This window comes from Homarus americanus, unplaced genomic scaffold, assembly GCF_018991925.1.
Source record: "Homarus americanus isolate GMGI-L3 unplaced genomic scaffold, GMGI_Hamer_2.0 scaffold31325, whole genome shotgun sequence".
NCBI classification, from domain to species: Eukaryota; Metazoa; Arthropoda; class Malacostraca; order Decapoda; family Nephropidae; genus Homarus; species Homarus americanus.
The window spans coordinates 1-5,935 of record NW_024755292.1 but is presented as its reverse complement, the minus strand read 5'-3'; the positions used below and the strand labels follow the sequence as shown (position 1 = coordinate 5,935).

Genomic DNA, 5,935 nt, shown 5'->3' with positions numbered 1-5,935 from the left:
TGTCAGACTGCAACGCAACCGCTAAGCATTTCACTACCACAGGACAGTGGAAGAAAAAGAACCCTGTAGGGCAGTGCTTTATATAAATTGACAAGAACCAGCTTATATAGATGCCAACGGCCATACCACGTTGAAAACACCGCTTCTCGTCTGATCAGCGAAGTTAAGCAACATTGGGTCTGGTTAGTACTTGGATGGGTGACTGCCTGGGAACACCAGATGCTGTTGGCATTTTACCTCTCGCTAGTAACCCCCCTTTTGTTCCACCCTTTATCTTAAGCTATGTACCGCGGGTGGATATGGTATGGTTTGTTTAGTATTGGATACGTTAGATGAGTTCAGTTTGTTTTATCTTAAAATCGAATCATTAAAGAATGGTCCAATTTTAATGTTCAAATGGCATTTTTTTTATAACAATAATAACAATATAAGTAAAGGCTGTGGAAACAAAACTAAAACACCCCTGCTCCTATGACAAACTTCTAATAATTCCAATAGAAAGACCTTATCTAATTAAGCTCCCTTGCACCCCGTTCGGTAAGGAAGAATAGGTTGACATTGACTTTCGTTTATCGATCTCCTGCACTTTCCCTTCTTTTAATTAAAGAGGTAGATGTCAGACTGCAATGCAACCGCTAAGCATTTCACTACCACAGGACAGTGGAAGAAAAAGAACCCTGTAGGGCAGTGCTTTATATAAATTGACAAGAACCAGCTTATATTGATGCCAATGGCCATACCACGTTGAAAACACCGCTTCTCGTCCGATCAGCGAAGTTAAGCAATATCGGGTCTGTTTAGTACTTGGATGGGTGACCGCCTGGGAACACCAGATGCTGTTGGCATTATACCTCTCGCTAGTAACCCCCCTTTTGTTCCACCCTTTATCTTAAGCTATGTACCGCGGGTGGATGTGGTATGGTTTGTTTAGTATTGGATACGTTAGATGAGTTCAGTTTGTTTTATCTTAAAATCGAATCATTAAAGAATGGTCCAATTTTAATGTTCAAATGGCATTTTTTTTATAACAATAATAACATATAAGTAAAGGCTGTGGAAACAAAACTAAAACACCCCTGTTCCTATGACAAACTTCTAATAATTTCAATAGAAAGACCTTATCTAATTAAGCTCCCTTGCACCCCGTTCGGTAAGGAAGAATAGGTTGACATTGACTTTCGTTAATCGATCTCCTGCACTTTCCCTTCTTTTAATTAAAGGTGGTAGATGTCAGACTGCAACGCAACCGCTAAGCATTTCACTACCACAGGACAGTGGATGAAAAAGAACCCTGTAGGGCAGTGCTTTATATAAATTGACAAGAACCAGCTTATATAGATGCCAACGGCCATACCACGTTGAAAACACCGCTTCTCGTCTGATCAGCGAAGTTAAGCAACATTGGGTCTGGTTAGTACTTGGATGGGTGACCGCCTGGGAACACCAGATGCTGTTGGCATTTTACCTCTCGCTAGTAACCCCCTTTTGTTCCACCCTTTATCTTAAGCTATGTACCGCGGGTGGATATGGTATGGTTTGTTTAGTATTGGATACGTTAGATGAGTTCAGTTTGTTTTATCTTAAAATCGAATCATTAAAGAATGGTCCAGTTTTAATGTTCAAATGGCATTTTTTTTATAACAATAATAACAATATAAGTAAAGGCTGTGGAAACAAAACTAAAACACCCCTGCTCCTATGACAAACTTCTAATAATTCCAATAGAAAGACCTTATCTAATTAAGCTCCCTTGCACCCCGTTCGGTAAGGAAGAATAGGTTGACATTGACTTTCGTTTATCGATCTCCTGCACTTTCCCTTCTTTTAATTAAAGAGGTAGATGTCAGACTGCAACGCAACCGCTAAGCATTTCACTACCACAGGACAGTGGAAGAAAAAGAACCCTGTAGGGCAGTGCTTTATATAAATTGACAAGAACCAGCTTATATAGATGCCAACGGCCATACCACGTTGAAAACACCGCTTCTCGTCCGATCAGCGAAGTTAAGCAACATTGGGTCTGGTTAGTACTTGGATGGGTGACCGCCTGGGAACACCAGATGCTGTTGGCATTTTACCTCTCGCTAGTAACCCCCCTTTTGTTCCACCCTTTATCTTAAGCTATGTACCGCGGGTGGATGTGGTATGGTTTGTTTAGTATTGGATACGTTAGATGAGTTCAGTTTGTTTTATCTTAAAATCGAATCATTAAAGAATGGTCAAATTTTAATGTTCAAATGGCATTTTTTTTATAACAATAATAACAATATAAGTAAAGGCTGTGGAAACAAAACTTAAACACCCCTGCTCCTATGACAAACTTCTAATAATTCCAATAGAAAGACCTTATCTAATTAAGCTCCCTTGCACCCCGTTCGGTAAGGAAGAATTGGTTGACATTGACTTTCGTTAATCGATCTCCTGCACTTTCCCTTCTTTTAGTTAAAGAGGTAGATGTCAGACTGCAACGCAACCGCTAAGCATTTACTACCACAGGACAGTGGAAGAAAAAAGAGAACCCTGTGGGGCAGTGCTTTATATAAATTGACAGAACCAGCTTATATAGATGCCAACAGCCATACCACGTTGAAAACACCGCTACTCGTCCGATCAGCGAAGTTAAGCAACATTGGGGTGGTGAGTACTTGGATGAGTGACCGCCTGGGAACACCAGATGCTATTGGCATTTTTACTCTTGCTAATGCTTTGCTTTTGTTCACCCTTTATCTTAAGCTATATTACCGCGGGTGGATGTGGTTGTAGTTTTGTTTAGTATTGGATACGTTAGATGAGTTTCAGTTTGTTTTTATCTTAAAAATCCGAATCGTTAAAGAATAGGTCAGAATTTTAATGTTCGTGCATTTTTTATAACAATAATAACATAGTAAAAGTAAAGGCTGCGGAAACAAAACTAAAAGACCTCTGCTCCTACGACAAGCTTCTAATAATTTCACTAGAGAGACCGTATGTAATTAAGCTCCCCCCGCACCCCGTTCGGTAAGGAAGAAAGGTTGCCTTTTACTTGTGTTTATCGATCTCCTGCGCTTTCCCTTATTATAATTAAAGAGGTAGATGCCAGACTGCAACGCCACCGCCAGGCATTTCACTGCCACAGGACAGTGGAATAAAAGCAACCTGTAGGGCAATGCTCTATATAAATTAACAACAACCAGCTTATTTTGATGCTAACGGCCATACCGCGTTGAAATTATCGTTTCTCGTCCGATTCCCGAAGTTCAGCCACCTTGGGTCTGTTTAGTACTTGGATGGGTGACCGCCTGGGACCACCAGATGCTATTGGTATTTAACCTCTCGCCCTAATAACCCCTTTGTTCCCACCCTTTATCTTAAGCTATGTACATGGTGGATGTTGGTATGGTTGTTTAGTATTATTATTGGATGCGTTAGATGAGTTCAGTTTTGTTTTATCTTAAATCAGAATCATTAAAGAATGGTCAAATTTTAATGTTCAAATGGCATTTTTTTTATAACAATAATAACAATATAAGTAAAGGATGTGGAAACAAAACTAAAACACCCCTGCTCCTATGACAAACTTCTAATAATTCCAATAGAAAGACCTTATCTAATTAAGCTCCCTTGCACCCCGTTCGGTAAGGAAGAATAGGTTGACATTGACTTTCGTTAATCGATCTCCTGCACTTTCCCTTCTTTTAATTAAAGAGGTAGATGTCAGACTGCAACGCAACCGCTAAGCATTTCACTACCACAGGACAGTGGAAGAAAAAGAACCCTGTAGGGCAGTGCTTTATATAAATTGACAAGAACCAGCTAATATAGATGCCAACGGCCATACCACGTTGAAAACACCGCTTCTCGTCCGATCAGCGAAGTTAAGCAACATTGGGTCTGGTTAGTACTTGGATGGGTGACCGCCTGGGAACACCAGATGCTGTTGGCATTTTACCTCTCGCTAGTAACCCCCCCTTTTGTTCCACCGTTTATCTTAAGCTATGTACCGCGGGTGGATGTGGTATGGTTTGTTTAGTATTGGATACGTTAGATGAGTTCAGTTTGTTTTATCTTAAAATCGAATCATTAAAGAATGGTCAAATTTTAATGTTCAAATGGCATTTTTTTTATAACAATAATAACAAACTAAGTAAAGGCTGTAGAAACAAAACTAAAACACCCCTGCTCCTATGACAAACTTCTAATAATTCCAATAGAAAGACCTAATCTAATTAAGCTCCCTTGCACCCCGTTCGGTAAGGAAGAATAGGTTGACATTGACTTTCGTTTATCGATCTCCTGCACTTTCCCTTCTTTTAATTAAAGAGGTAGATGTCAGACTGCAATGCAACCGCTAAGCATTTCACTACCACAGGACAGTGGAAGAAAAAGAACCCTGTAGGGCAGTGCTTTATATAAATTGACAAGAACCAGCTTATATAGATGCCAACGGCCATACCACGTTGAAAACACCGCTTCTGGTCCGATCAGCGAAGTTAAGCAACATTGGGTCTGGTTAGTACTTGGATGGGTGACCGCCTGGGAACACCAGATGCTGTTGGCATTTTACCTCTCGCTAGTAACCCCCATTTTGTTCCACCCTTTATCTTAAGCTATGTACCGCGGGTGGATGTGGTATGGTTTGTTTAGTATTGGATACGTTAGATGAGTTCAGTTTGTTTTATCTTAAAATCGAATCATTAAAGAATGGTCAAATTTTAATGTTCAAATGGCATTTTTTTTATAAAAATAATAACAATATAAGTAAAGGCTGTAGAAACAAAACTAAAACACCCCTGCTCCTATGACAAACTTCTAATAATTCCAATAGAAAGACCTAATCTAATTAAGCTCCCTTGCACCCCGTTCGGTAAGGAAGAATAGGTTGACATTGACTTTCGTTAATCGATCTCCTGCACTTTCCCTTCTTTTTTAATTGAGGGTAGATGTCAGACTACCAACACCAACCGTTAAGCATTTCACTACCACCAGGACAGTGGAAGAAAAAAAAGAACCCTGCGGGGCGGTGCTTTACTCTCAAATTGAGCAAAGAACCAACATATAGATGCTGTATACCCACGTTGGTAGTAACTTCCGTCCGATAAAAGCGAAGTTGATTAAGCAACATTAGATTAGTTAGTACTTGGATGGGTGACAGCCTGGGAACACCAGATGCTATTGACATTTTACCTCTCGCTAATATTTGTTCCACCGCTTTATCTTAAGCTATGTACACGGTGGATGGCATGGTTTTGTTCGGTATTGATTACGTTAGATGAGTTCAATTTGTTTATCTTAAAAATCGAATCGTAAGGGCAATTCAAATTTTAAAATGTTCATATGGCATTCTTTATAACAATAAAAACAATATAACTAAAGGCGCCGGAAAAAAAAACTAAAAGACCTTTGCTCTCCTGACAAGCTTTTAATAATATAACTAGAAAGACCTGATATAATTAAGCTCCCGTGCACCCTCGTTCGGTAAGGAAGAGAGGTTTCCTTTGACTTTTGTTTATCGATCTCCTGCGCTTTCCCTTCTTTTAATTAAAGAGGTAGATGTCAGGCTGCAACACCACCGCCAAGCAGTTCAATACCACAGGACTGTGGCAGGAAGCAACCTGTAGGGCAGTGCTCTATATAAATTGACAAGAACCACCTCATATTGTTGCCAACGGCCATACCACGTTGAAATCACCGCTTCTCGTCCGATCAGCGAAGTTAAGTAACATTGGGTCTGGTTAGTACTTGGATGGTGACCGCCTGGGAACACCAGATGCTTTTGGCATTTTACCTCTTGCTATTAACCCCCCTTTTGTTCCCCCCCCTTTTATCTTCAATTTATGTACCGTGGGTGGGTATGGTATGGTTTGTTTAGTATTTCATAAGTTAAATGAGGTCAGTTTGTATTGTCTTAAAATTGAATCATAATTTTTTTTCTTCTCTGTTTAATGTTCATATGGCA

The 5,935-nt window shown here is 39.9% G+C and overlaps 6 non-coding genes and 2 pseudogenes across 6 annotated transcripts; all 8 read left to right on the top strand.

Moving 5' to 3' along the window:
- Nucleotides 1–112: 112 nt before the first annotated feature.
- On the top strand, nucleotides 113–231 carry LOC121856488. The gene has a single exon (XR_006086987.1). It is a non-coding gene; the product is annotated as a 5S ribosomal RNA (ribosomal RNA).
- A 495-nt stretch (nucleotides 232–726) lies between these two features.
- LOC121856482 lies at nucleotides 727–845 on the top strand. Its single transcript, XR_006086984.1, has one exon. It is a non-coding gene; the product is annotated as a 5S ribosomal RNA (ribosomal RNA).
- Nucleotides 846–1,340: 495 nt separating this feature from the next.
- Nucleotides 1,341–1,459, top strand: LOC121856487. The gene has a single exon (XR_006086986.1). It is a non-coding gene; the product is annotated as a 5S ribosomal RNA (ribosomal RNA).
- A 494-nt stretch (nucleotides 1,460–1,953) lies between these two features.
- Nucleotides 1,954–2,072, top strand: LOC121856486. The gene has a single exon (XR_006086985.1). It is a non-coding gene; the product is annotated as a 5S ribosomal RNA (ribosomal RNA).
- A 496-nt stretch (nucleotides 2,073–2,568) lies between these two features.
- Nucleotides 2,569–2,686, top strand: LOC121856485 (annotated as a pseudogene).
- Nucleotides 2,687–3,803: 1,117 nt separating this feature from the next.
- Nucleotides 3,804–3,922, top strand: LOC121856481. Its single transcript, XR_006086983.1, has one exon. It is a non-coding gene; the product is annotated as a 5S ribosomal RNA (ribosomal RNA).
- A 496-nt stretch (nucleotides 3,923–4,418) lies between these two features.
- On the top strand, nucleotides 4,419–4,537 carry LOC121856489. The gene has a single exon (XR_006086988.1). It is a non-coding gene; the product is annotated as a 5S ribosomal RNA (ribosomal RNA).
- Nucleotides 4,538–5,640: 1,103 nt separating this feature from the next.
- LOC121856483 lies at nucleotides 5,641–5,758 on the top strand (annotated as a pseudogene).
- The last annotated feature ends 177 nt before the right edge of the window (nucleotides 5,759–5,935 follow it).